Consider the following 13,547-nt stretch of genomic DNA (forward strand, 5'->3'; position numbering starts at 1 on the left):
GTGGGAAAGTGCTGGTCCACATGGACTACCCATCTCCTCCCCTTCCAAACTCCATCTCTTTTGATCCATTAGTTCCATAAACTTTTTCTTCCACATGTACTCTCACTCCAACATCTACTATCCCCTCTTTACTCATTGACTTTGCATCACATTATTGAGATGTTTTCTTCATCATCAAGAGCTTCAAGAAGGATTTTGTATCAAGAACAATGAAGTATTTGCATCATCAAAATGGTGTTTTTCATCGTGGAGATTCACTACAAAGTCTCAATCTGAAGGAGTTCTACTTAAAAGAGTATTTCTACAATAAATTTCAATATTTGGTATCCATATTTGAGAACAAAGTGATAGTCATTGGCTACTATCTATTCAGAGCTTTATAAAGATAGATATGGGAATATTGTCTTCAAGTGCTTATATCATCATTTGTGAGTAGTATCCCTTCAAGTGCTATTGACTCATCAACTGGGCAGCCTAGTAGCTTACCATCACTTATTTACCTATTTTTCCTAGGTAACTTTGCATCTCAACCAACAATGTCGCAATAGTCACTGACCAAACCCAAGCAATCATTATGTGTTTTGACACTATTGTAGAGCTTGTTGGAATTTTAGTGCTTTCAAACCTAATCATGGGCTCGACATAGCTATGGAGGATGGTACTATAGAGTGCTCACGATTGTGTGAAAGAAAAAATGTGTGTGTGGAGAGAAAATAGAGCAAGATACAAACTAGATACAAAGTAGAAAATTATTAATATTCATATATCCAAGTGTCGTTTGTTACACTGAGAATGAGCCTCTTATATAGCCTAAGGCAAGTGGATCACTTATGTCATTGGTGATGTCAGGATCACATGGGTCTAACTACTCCTCAAAAAGGGTCTAGATACATCTCCCCCTTTTTCTACCAATTAGAGGAGGATTCACATGAGCATGTTATAGATAATTATTTCCAACACCCTCCCAGGATCAAATAATAGGCAAGAGATGGATAAGGATAGATAAATGGGATAATTGGGTTAGCTAGTACTCATTTTGACCAAACAAGATAACATATGAAACTTCAAAACAAGAAGTATAAGATTACAAATACCAAATTCCTTTTGGTACCCATAGAGACCAAGATTACTAATAAAGACTTTTGGAAATTAAAAGAAGGCCAAGAATACTAGGAAAACTTCTTCTAGGACTTCAAAATAGGAAGTCAAGCATTACAATGCAAAATACTTCTAGATCTTAAATAGTAAGTCTAGGATTACAAGAGGAGATACCATAACGAAACCTAGCCATTACAAAACAATTGTCTTAAATTCTCTAAGTAGTTTGTTGATGAATAACTTCTTTGTTAAGCACCTTGGTTGATGAACCTGATAATGCACATACTACTTTTGCATTGTTGCTCTTCATAGGTAAATTTGATAGCCCTCCCTTGTTTCTAGCATGTGAACTTATTTTTTCCTTGGTTTCGTGCATTTGAAGTCAAAAGCTTAGTCTCCATGCTTTCTTGCAAAGTCTTGTTGATTGTTGGCTCCTTCTTTGTTCCCTTGAGCTATGGTTCTTGGTCCTAACATGCTTTAGTGCTTTTCGAGGCCCAAGATATTGTGCTTCTCCTTGTTCAAAACCTTTTGATATGAAATTGGGCTTATATGCACCAGTTCAAATTCAGAATTAGTATGAATATAAATATTTTGAACTAGTTCAATTCTCATCGTGTGAACACAAGATTGTGTTGAGGAACTTCAATATGAATGGGGAATAATGTGGCATTAAGGTATGAAACCTCAATAATAATAATATTATAAGATTAAAAGCTTATTTCAATGCTTGCCTTAAAAAAATAAATCAAATATATCACTTGACTACACCACCTCGTGTGCTATTGTTGATGTTGTGAATGTCGTTGAAAATCTCAGCTAAGGTGGAATCTTCTAACTGCCATCTGCTACCTTTGAAAAAGATAGTGACTAGTAATACCTTTTGTTGAGCATGTGTAGTTGCATGAGCCACTTATGGTACTTCTTTATGGATGTTGACCACATTCGATGTAGATGTCTAGCTCAAATTGGAGTTGCAATTATTTTGTTGGCGATTAACTTCTGATCCCATAGAGGCCGCCAATGTTGATTTTGATTGTATGCTTGATGTAGATGGGATTGTCTTGTACAATTGATGTTGAATGGTAATGGGTTTGAAGCTTATTGAGCTAAAAAGTGGCTAAAAATTGTGAATCGAATGCTACTACTATTGAATGATGCTCACTAGCATTGATTGAGAGCGCAAATCATGAAGTTTGAAGTGAAGAGCCAATTGAGTTGGAGTTGTGGTATGGAGTAGAAGTCGTGAAGTTTACTATTGTTGGCATTTGGATTGTCTCTTAAGTGGGAGATTGACTAGGACTCTAGCTTTGCTAGAGTGCATTGAGTTGGAGCCCTAGGCTTGTGTCGAGTGTTGGATCTATCATTGTAGATTGAAATAATGAGCTAGTTTTGAAGATGAGGAAGAGACTTGAGAGCAACGATGAAGAATATTTCTCTCCTTTATGAAGAAAATGCTAAAATGAAAATAAGAAGGCAACTCTTTCTCTCTCTCTCTCTCTCTCTCTCTACATATATATATATATGTATATACATATATATATATGTAGAGAGAGAGAGAGAGAGAGAGAGAGAGAGAGAGAGAGAGAGAGAGAGAGAGAGAGAGAGAGAGAGAGAGAGAGAGAGAGTCTACATATATATGTGTAGAGAGAGAGAGAGAGAGAGAGAGAGAGAGAGAGAGAGAGAGAGAGTCTACATATATATGTGTAGAGAGAGAGAGAGAGAGAGAGAGAGAGAGAGAGTCTACATATATGTGTAGAGAGAGAGAGAGAGAGAGAGAGAGAGAGAGAGAGAGAGAGAGAGAGAGAGAGAGAGAGAGAGAGAGAGAGAGAGAGAGAGAGAGTGATGATAAAAGAGGAGAAACTAGGTAGGGAAGTAGGTGAAGAATAAAGAAGAGAGGATCATAGCTCAAAATACCAAAGATGGCAAGTAGGTGGAGAGAGAAGATAAGATAAGATAAGGATGAGATTGATAATAAAGATAAAGAGGATGAATCTCTCTCTCTCTCTCTCTCTCTCAATAATATGGTAGGTGAGACAAAAAAGGAGAGAGTGGGTGGAGAGCTTCAAAGAGAAGATTAGAAGCAAAAACTAGTGCTTGCCTAATGATATCCTGACAATGAACCAAAAGGCTAATTCTGCTATAAGCAACTCATTGATGAGGAGCTTAATGTACGCAAGGGTGTTTGCCTGCTCTGATACCATACTAGAATTTTAGTATTTCCACACATGATAATGATCTCGAGGTCATAGCTATGGAGGATGATAACATAGAGTGCTTGTGATTGTGTGAAAGAGAGAATATGTGTGTGGAGAGAAATGAGAGCAAGATAAGAACTAGATGCAAAGTAGAAAAGCATTCATATTGATAGATCCAAGTGCTACTTGTTACAATGAGAATGAACCTCTTATATAGGCCTGTTAGAGAAGGATTTACAATGAGAATAAACCTCTTATATAGATGTAGACTTCTCACAAAAAGGGTCTAGATGCATCTCCCTGTTTTTCCCCCAACTAGTCTAGGAGGATTTACATAAGCCTCTTAGAGAGGCCTATTTCCATCAGACCCAAGCATGGTCTATTGGCAACATCTGTTTGCATAACCAGTGGCAATACCCACTGAAGAACACTCCCGCATCCTCACCATTGCTACCTATCTCTATGTTCTGACATCCCTGTGAACTGCTATTATGCGTACTGGAATCAATAGCAGACACTCTCGACATCACCACAATCATCAATCAAATATAGCAGTAAAATCTCAGCTAGGCAATCTAGCAGCGCTGCCCTGCCCGAGGCACTAGCTTAGAGCACGCTGCCTATCCGCATATCGTGGCAGCTATAGCGCCTCCTATTTCAGCGGGATCAACCGCCACCTTCCCCATCGATGTCCACTCCCTCAGCACTGGCTGGGACTATCAATGCCATTCAACCTTCATCTACAACACCAGCAGCAGTCATCGATAGATGTTCTTCCACATATGGCTTGAATCTCCAGCCGTCCCTCACCCTCTGCCACTTGTGGCATCCACGTCTCAGGCCTCTCACGTACTACAGCTCCACCGCCATACATGCTACCTCGCCCGCCAATCAGCAGCTCAATCTCATGCTTCTACACTCTGAAATTAGCCCATAGCAGCACCCACGGGCGGCTAGCTAGCTAGCCGCCACCTTTCTCGACCCGCGCAAGCTCCATCGGCTATACCTTGGCATCGCAGCTGGAGATAATCAAGGCCTCTAACGCCTTTAAGACTAAATTTAGCCTTAATCCATTCCAACACGTTCCCCACCACACCTACCCCTTCGACTCTTTCACGAAGGTTTAAAAGCCTTACCTACCCATCCCACACACAATCCATTTAATTTTCACCCAAGGAGCTTCTTCTCAAGGTTCCTTTTCTTAGCCACATATTTTCTACCCCTCCTCACCTAACTCTAAGGCTTTCAGAGTTCCCGTTAATCTCATTTATTTCCACCTCTTGTGTTGATCCTTATCCACCTCTTCACACAAACCTTATCTCTAGATATCACGTACACACATTATATTTGCTACTCTCACACAACAATGCATATGACGTTTATATGAGCCTGTGACTTCCACAAATGAATCCTCCCTTAATGCCAATTCATATAACTATATGATCTCATCTCTACATGATGCTCATTTCTTCTACTCAAAGCTACACAAGCTTGCCAATCCGTGGAATTTTCCCTTCATCAAAATAATCACTTTGGAGGGCAAGTTAGCAACACCTTCCTCAACTCTCTTTGTCTATATCCATCACCTTTGGACAATGAAGATACATTTCATGGAATGTTTCCAGAAGCCTAAGAAGGGGCACATATAATCTCTTTTAGAAAGTTCATGGAGCTTGACAAGAATGTTGTTAGTCATCAATTGGGAAGTTACCTCAACGTGGAGGCCCATATATTTTGTGGCTCAAACACCTCCTTCACTAGTGGTGACACCCTCATGTCAGCCCCTCATATAATGGTCCACAATTTTGAAATCTATGAGGTGGATTTCATTAATCACCTCACATTTTCTCTTTTGTGGCTCAAAGAATTGGCCAATTTCTAGTCACAATGGGTTTCTATTTTATTCCTACTCTTTGTGATACACATAGATTTAACACCTCAACAATATTTAAGATAGTACAATAAGTTAAAAACCTTGTCTCATCCTTTGAGATAGTGCATTTCTTAGGGAGGAGGTTTATCACATTGGCAAAAGCCACTCTAACATCGACTACAATCTTGCTAATGTAGAAGAAGGACACCATAGAGACACTCTTGATTGTTAGATGTCTCCTTAGAAATGTTCCTTACCCTACAAGAGATAGCCATGTTTCAACAACCCATCTCATCATTGAGTAACATGGAGAGCTTGATCACTTCAGTCAATTACTTCCAAGATTACCTCTATAGGTACCATCTTTGGACTACTTCTTTTACTAGTTTATTTTCATATTTATATTACTTGGATGTTATCATCTCATCTCTCTACTCCATGGATACTTATCCCTCACTCACCCATATTTTTATCCAACTAAGCTTCCATCCAATGCTTAATGCCTATCACTTTCATAAAAGCTTCACTGGCAAGTAATGTAGTTTCTCATTGGGTCCCTTCTTACCACTCATCAGTGAGCTCATTGCATTTGAGTCATCTATGTATATCTTATTTGGATGTATCTTCAAAAAGCTCCAAATCACATTGCATCTTCTCTCAAGCTCTCATAAGCTTTTCTTGGAGCTCCTCTGTTGTCATCTCCACATCAAGCTATCCCATCAAACTCTAGTTGAAGAAGTTTTGACTTCTAATATTTCTTTCAACATGGAGCATTTGCATATACTTGAATTGTATACCAAATACCTCATTATCGACATCTTATCCATTCCAATATCTTTGTAAGCCTCCAAAGGTCAATAAAGCTTATATTTTCCACCTCCTTTTAATTATGATCATCTTATCATGTAGCACCTACTAAGTGGATACCTTTTTCCACCTACCATCCATCTACCACATTAACCTCTTTATGAGGCATCCTTGTATTATAAATACTACATGTAGTACAACAATGTAATAATCAAGCTTTCAATCAAGTCATTTTCTTTCTTGCACTCTTGCATTCCTATATCCGTTTTCTCGCAATGGTCACCACTTTCACTTTTTGTACTCCATGGATAAGCAACCAAAGTGAGTAACTGATAAGTTAAATGTGATGAATTAATGATTTTAAGTAATCATCACATCCCAAGTGGTGGAAAACAACTTGGAAGTTGAATAAGTGTGATGAAGTAATGTTTTTAAGCAATGATCACCACGTGAAAGTGGTTGCTTTTTAATTACGAGTGGCTTTCACCACTTGCAAGTGGTTACTTTTCACTTATGAGTAATTTTCACCACCACTTGTAAGTAGTAAGCCACATTATTCTAGTGTGACTAATAATTTACCTCCTCCTATTGATTGATTACTCATCACTTCTATGTTGTAGCGACTTAGGGGTTTACTATATGTATATCCTTCATATCACATGTGTTCAAGGACTATTTATTAATATTGATATCTATGATTTCTTTTTGAATAAAATACAACCCTTTTCTATTCAATCTATAAATAGTCCCGTTATATGCCACCCTTCTAGATGCTAAGATGTATAAAAAAAATATTTGAAAATACCTTTATGTTGAACACATATATTAATGAGTGAATCCCCTAAGGATAGCAATCACTCAAAAGTCCTTGCTTGTTAGTAAGGAGTAGGTTGCCATCACTTTTCATTTCTCAATTATTATTTTATCAAATTGCCACCTCTTTCCATTGATTAGTGATTACTTTCATATGGTTAAATCACCACTTCAAAACAAAAAATTATACTCTTTATCGATACTTAGTATTTGAGCATCATTGTGAGGTGGTCATTATGCTAGTTAACTCTCAATACTCAAAGATCATTGTTTCTAAACATCACCTCCTACTATTTCCTAATATTTTGGAAGTATTGCCCATCTCTTTATGTTGTCAATATCACTTTCAAGTACTATGATTTTGCTTTCAATGTTTCTATATCACTCTCTTGGGTTATTGAACCACTAGGTAGTGATTTTGCAATACTTTTGAGTGGTTCCTCTTGAACTTTTATGTTGTCTTAGTTTATAGCTAAGATATTTGTAATGAATGTAGTTTTTAGAGGTGTTGAGAAATCTTTTAGTTGGTAATCCATAATTGATTATAACTAGTTTTATTGCCAATAGCATTGTACTTCTATGTTCTAGGTTAAACTCTATGTCAAATTCAAGGCAAAGCATATAGATATCCAGATTTCTCAATGTTGTTTTGAGTCTTTGAAATAGTTGTTGATCCTAGAAATTGACGAATTGCTACATGTGTTGATGTATCCTACATGGATAGGTGATTTTTCTTAACGAGGCTATAAATCACATGCAAACTTAAAGTTTTGATCTTCATGCTTCTTGTTGTACATGCAACTGTTTGTTATATGGTTATGATGGAATTGTCAAAATGGATGACTTGGATTCAAGAACATAAGTCGTAGCATCACTTTTGTCTGGGAACACCATATTAGAGAATTTGAGAATCTCCCAAGTCCCACTTTTAAATAAGGGGTAAAGATTTCACCATGCGGCTAAATCTCAACCCATGTTTCAAAGTGGGACTTGGAAAGACAACCTATATAGTAATTAGGGTAGACTCCACTTTCAAGTAAGGGGATAAGATTTGATCATGTGGCCAAATATTAGAAATTCCCAAAATATATGAGAATTCCCAAATTCCCTAATATTATAGTGTTTAGGAGTCTATCCTTTGTTCTATTCCTTTTGATTATAGTTTCCACCACCACAAATTCTTAATGGAAACATGTAAGGCATGTGGTGTAAGTAAAAATTACTTTTGTCCAAGAAAATATCTCAAGTAGAGTAAGAAAGTACATGTCAAGGTCTTGCGAATATAGTGGTAGTTGGTGAAGGCAAGAAGAGCACTGAGAAAGACATTATTTAGAAGAAAACGTAACAATTTGAAAAAGTATGTCATTCAAAATGTCATATTCAGGTGGCAAGTACAAGAGTTGAGTAAAAGAGCAAGGATTACATTTCTTTGTTTCTAGATGAGGTGGTGGTCTTTGTTGTAGACTTTGCAAAAGAACTACTTCTTCAAGGAGCAAAGTGAGCTCCATTCAATGCATTGGTACACTAAGTGGGTCACCTATTTTCATCAAATCACATATTTTTACCTTACATTGGATGCAATAAAGAAGACCATGCAAATTTTTGTGTCAAATGACAACCAACATGACATCTTATTTATGTAGCATGCTTTTCTCTTACATGCTCAATGATTCAGAGATCAACGACTAAAATTTACAAAACATTGGGTCTTCTTGGATGGTGTAGCTTCACAATTTAAAGCAAAACTATCAATTTCTCTTGTTGCTAGATATTGGGGTCTTACAAGCATGAAAATGACTTGGAAATTTTTTTGGCCCAATACATGGGAAGGGGGAACAACATTGAGGCTAGGAAGTCATCAAAAGGGCTCTAAATCATGACAGCTGAAGCAAGATCATATCAACTTAACTTATGCTAGTGAAGTTATTGTTTACTTGAGAATGTACCTTAGTATGTGTGTGTGTGTGCTGCCAGGAGGCACCAAGGACCTACACGAGGGGGTGATCACTTTCAATGGTTCTCCCTTGTGTGCATGTGAGGCACCAGGCACCTACATGAGGGGATGAGCGCCTTCAATGATTCTCCCTTGTGTACATGTTGACAGGATGAGCATCTTAACTGGTTCTCCATTAGCACGGGGCACGTTTCTAAGAGAAAATTACTTTTTGACTTGTGGGAGGGTTGATGGGGATGTCTATCCTTTTCAAGCGTGAGACTTGCAAGTGTGAATGCGTGTGAAGCCATATGTGGGTGATACCACAACATTCATATCTCAAGTGTTAACATCTACGTGATTTGATTATTTAATGAAATTTCAATGATTATTTGATTTATTATGGCTAGCTACATTTATTCAATTCATTATTTTTTTAACATGATTATCTAAATTTTTGATAGTTGATGTGTAGAGTAAGATGAATTGGATATACACATCAAGCACAATTTATTCCAAATACTTCTTCATTAAATTATTTAAATAGATCCACTGCTATTTATTCTACGGTGTGTGTATATCCTCTTTGTAAATATTTATTAATACTTAAGAATTTTAGAAGATATGCTAAATATATTTTAGAAATATTTTATGGCTCTTGGTAGTTGTGAGTTGTATAATTGATTGTAACTATCTATTTAGTTAACTCAAACTCTTTTGAGTGATTGTCAAGGGCCTATCTTTGGGAAAAGCAAGATTCATTTTAATATTATAAATATGGCATGGAGAAGATGCCCACTCCATGTATGGGAACAAATTGCACCCAGTAGTGTGTTGCTCAACTTTGCTTTACTCTTCTTTAAGTCTATTTTGAGTCTTATGAGTCATGCTTTCAATTTTTATAATAAAAGAGAGTAAGGGAAAGCTTCTTTGATTCATTACGTGCAAGTCTCGCATCTGATCTATGTAACAATGGTATTAGAGCTCAGCTTACATTTGGGCATCCAATCACCAAATCATTTTGCATGAAGGCGAGCTCTTTGGAGTAATCAGGTGCTCTACCAGTCCATCTCAGCTTAGATCAACTGCACAGCTATATTTCCAAGGCTTCAAAACCCCAAACCCCTCTTTCTTTGCTTAGAAATTCTGCTGTTCAGGTTGATAGTGAAAAATCAAAATCAAACCCTATCATGGCACCATCATTTTGTAAGTTTCAGGCCAAAAGAAGAGTACAAGCATAATTAAGCTTTTAACTTAATCTTTGCTTAAGCTTAAAGCTTGGTTTAGAAAATTGTGGGAGGGGGGCCATTTTTGGCTGCCACCTACAAATTGATGCCATCCTTAAGTCCTAAAAAGCCAAGTTTTTCTTAACTAAGGCTTAAAGCCTTGATTACTCTCTTCCTACTTAAGCAATTTCATCCTCTTTTACTTCAAGTCACCCACAAACTACTCAAATCATTCCAAACCACCATTGACTTCTAGTCTCTAAGAGGTAATTCCTACATGGTCACTCCCAGGCTGCAAAACTTTATCAAAGTACCATCAAAATGTTCAGTCTTTCTTGCCTATTCCGACTTATCATTTTACCAAAATCCACTCTTGTTTTTGGTATTTATATGCCCAAATTGTATTACCACGAGCAAAGCGTCATTTAAATTTAGGGCATCTTGATTAATAGGATATCTTCCTTAAGAAACTATCCATAATCATCATGTCTCGTGAAGTACCATCTTATACTGCAAATTTTGATTCTACATCACCGCTTCTAAAATGAACCATGGATCAACAGACGGATTTATTGGCCATGCAACTAGAAGAAGAACGTAAAAATCAAGCCCAATTGGAATAAGAGTTACAATATCTCAAGTGTCCATTCTCACAAAATTTCTATGCCGCAATGACCCTATGGTTCACACCATTATTGGCATCCTTGAAGCACAATCCAATTGCAAACACTACAACAAAAAAGCCTCATACACGCACATTTAGACGCGATTTTTGAATACAGAGAAAAACTTACGGGCGCGTCTATCCACCCGTCTATTTGTGCGTCTATCATTCCGCATCTATAATCGCATGTATCGATGAATTTACATGCACAAATAGACGCGCAATAGACGCACATATACATGCGCATATAGACACGTTTTTATAAGCACTGATAGACGCGAATGGAAAACAAAAAATTTCATTAAAAAAAAGATATTTAATTTTCTTTTTTAATTTGAATAATGCAGCACGTGTATAAGCACGTGTAGTTTGCATTATAGACGTGCGAATAAATGCGAATTACCTGCAATTTAGATGTGCCTATCAGCAATTTAAACGCGAATTACCTGCAATTGCCCATACATCAGATTGTGTATTTGGGAAAAAGACAATGTATCTTATGGGCACGAGAATTGAAAGTGAAAGTCCATGTATTCATTATATATCAAAGCATTTACAAGGGAAGTTTTGAGTGCTTGCGACCTAAAGCATGGCCGCAAGCAGTAGGCTCAAAGAGATATCATAGATATACAAGAAAAGAAGGCCTCATGAGGAGGTATGGTGCTCCTCTACGAATCTAAAGAGGAAACATCCTTGCTAGTACCACCATGGCTACTAGCCTCACTATCCCCCTCCTCGTTGTGCTCCACATTCGGGTTCGCCTACACACACAAAAGATCAGGGTTGCTTACATACACAAGGTGGAGAAAAAGTTATAATTAGTTATACTTTTAATAGGAAAGTAAGAAAAACATACCTCCTCTGGCTGTCGAATCCTCATGGCCCGGTTGTATTGGTCCTCAGTGATGAGACCCTCCTCATAAAAGTGAAACTATGTCGCTTTGCGGTTATGGCCTCGATGGTAACCTACCTCTCTAGGGGTAGGTGTCCTACCAATGATGGTAGTTTGCAAAACATTTAGAGATATACAAACAATTAGATGTCACAATATATTAGACTAAAATATATAAAGAATTTAAAGAAATATAAATTAAAAAAAACTAGAAATCAAAATATACTTACAAACTCTGCCTCCCACGACTCTCTGCCACCCGATCCATAATGCGACAATCCCATTGTTTCCATTTTGATCCGTCGCGCCTCTGCATGTTGGCGACTCTTCACTTTCTCAGCTGCTTTCTTCTTGGCTTTCTTCCACTCTACGCGGTGGCACATAGGTGGTTGGTTGTAGGCTCCATGCCCCTCCTCCAACCTCTGCAGTGAGTCCCTGGCCCGTGTCATGAGGTGGGATCTTTTGTTGTGAAGCATATCCCTCACTTTTGTACGTCCCCAATCATCCAAGAATCGCTGACCCTCACGATTTGGGTACCTCCTATGGACTGCCCTCAACACCTCCTTCCACAAGCCGCTTTTCTGATTTTTGAAGGCAATGAAACAATCTTTATACGTCGCATGCACGACGCTCCTCATGTACGCCATTACATCCCTTCCCTCATCATCATAAAAGATGCCACCAGCATTTGTAACTCTATAGTAATGGCGTACAACCTCCTCTACATGATCTACTGGTGAGGGTGATCGCTTGCCACCTCTTAGGCAACCCCCACACAACCCTCGTCCCCCCCCTCGACTCTCCCTCCTCCCTCTCTGTCGACTGCCCTTTGCCTTGCTGGATGCACAAGCTTCTGTAGATGCACGTGCTTCTGCAGATGCTTGTGCTTCGGCCGATGCACGTGGAGCACGTGGAGTACCTATATATGGAATACCTGCATATGGAGTACCTTCATATGGAGTACCTGTATGTGGAGTACCTGCATGTGGAGTTTGGGAAGTAGTGCTAGGCAAAGACGCCAGAGGCGTCCCAGACATGACATTGAACACCTCGTCCGCTGTGGGAGAGTGGCCAAGGTGTCTGGTCATCTCTCCCATGAAGTCTTCCCTACTAGGAAAACCTCCAAAAAATGCATTGACCCCCTTGCCAAAGGAGGCCAATGTATCATTTATGCGATCCACATCTGGGTCATTGCTAGATGAACTAGGATACGACATCTGCAAAAAAAACACAGGAAAAAGACAAATTTATTTGCATACAAAAAATATAGGAGGATATTGTGCAGTACAAGCAACTCATGGATGAGGGGTGGAGGTGACTATCCATAGACTAGAGGGCACATTGAGGCCTATATGCCTAGGTGAGGGCTCTAATTCATGAGATCCACATGTAGAACACACAAGTTTCAATCTCACTTTATGTAAAGAATGTAATGTTTGTATAAATGTGTATAAAAGTATACCATTTCCTAATTTGTCACTTTTAGATCTAACTAGACTTCTATTTAGCAGTTAATCAATACCACGCAACAAGATTCTGCTCTAGGTGATGTCACACAATAGAACCTTGCTCAAAAGTATTTATTATTGATTGTAGCCTTATAAACTTGAATATAGGAAAATCTATAAAAGACTATGACTAGGGTGTCCTAAATTGTAGCATAGCTACTCTAGGTGATGTCACACAATAGGACCTTGCTCAAAAGTATTTATTATTGATTGTAGCCTTATAAACTTGAATATAGGAAAATTTATAAAAGACTATGACTAGGGTGTCCTAAATTGTAGCATAGCTTTCCTATTGCATACAAAAATACTACATTGCAGTTTTTAAGCCTTTGACATAACATTGCTGTTCATTTTCTGTCCAGCGCGTCTATTTGCGCATCTAACGTGCAACACAGACGCGCTGCCAGACGCGCATCCCAGGTTAATGCCCGTCTAAAATCGTGTGTAGACTACAGGTCAAACTTCTGTGCAGCGCGTGTATCATCGCATGTGCATTGCAGAGTACACACGCCAACACACGCGCTCTCAAACGCTCTAA

Source organism: Lygodium microphyllum, chromosome 24, assembly GCF_053477565.2.
Source record: "Lygodium microphyllum isolate KBCC chromosome 24, Lygodium_microphyllum_v1.1.10, whole genome shotgun sequence".
In the NCBI taxonomy this organism is placed as follows: Eukaryota; Viridiplantae; Streptophyta; class Polypodiopsida; order Schizaeales; family Lygodiaceae; genus Lygodium; species Lygodium microphyllum.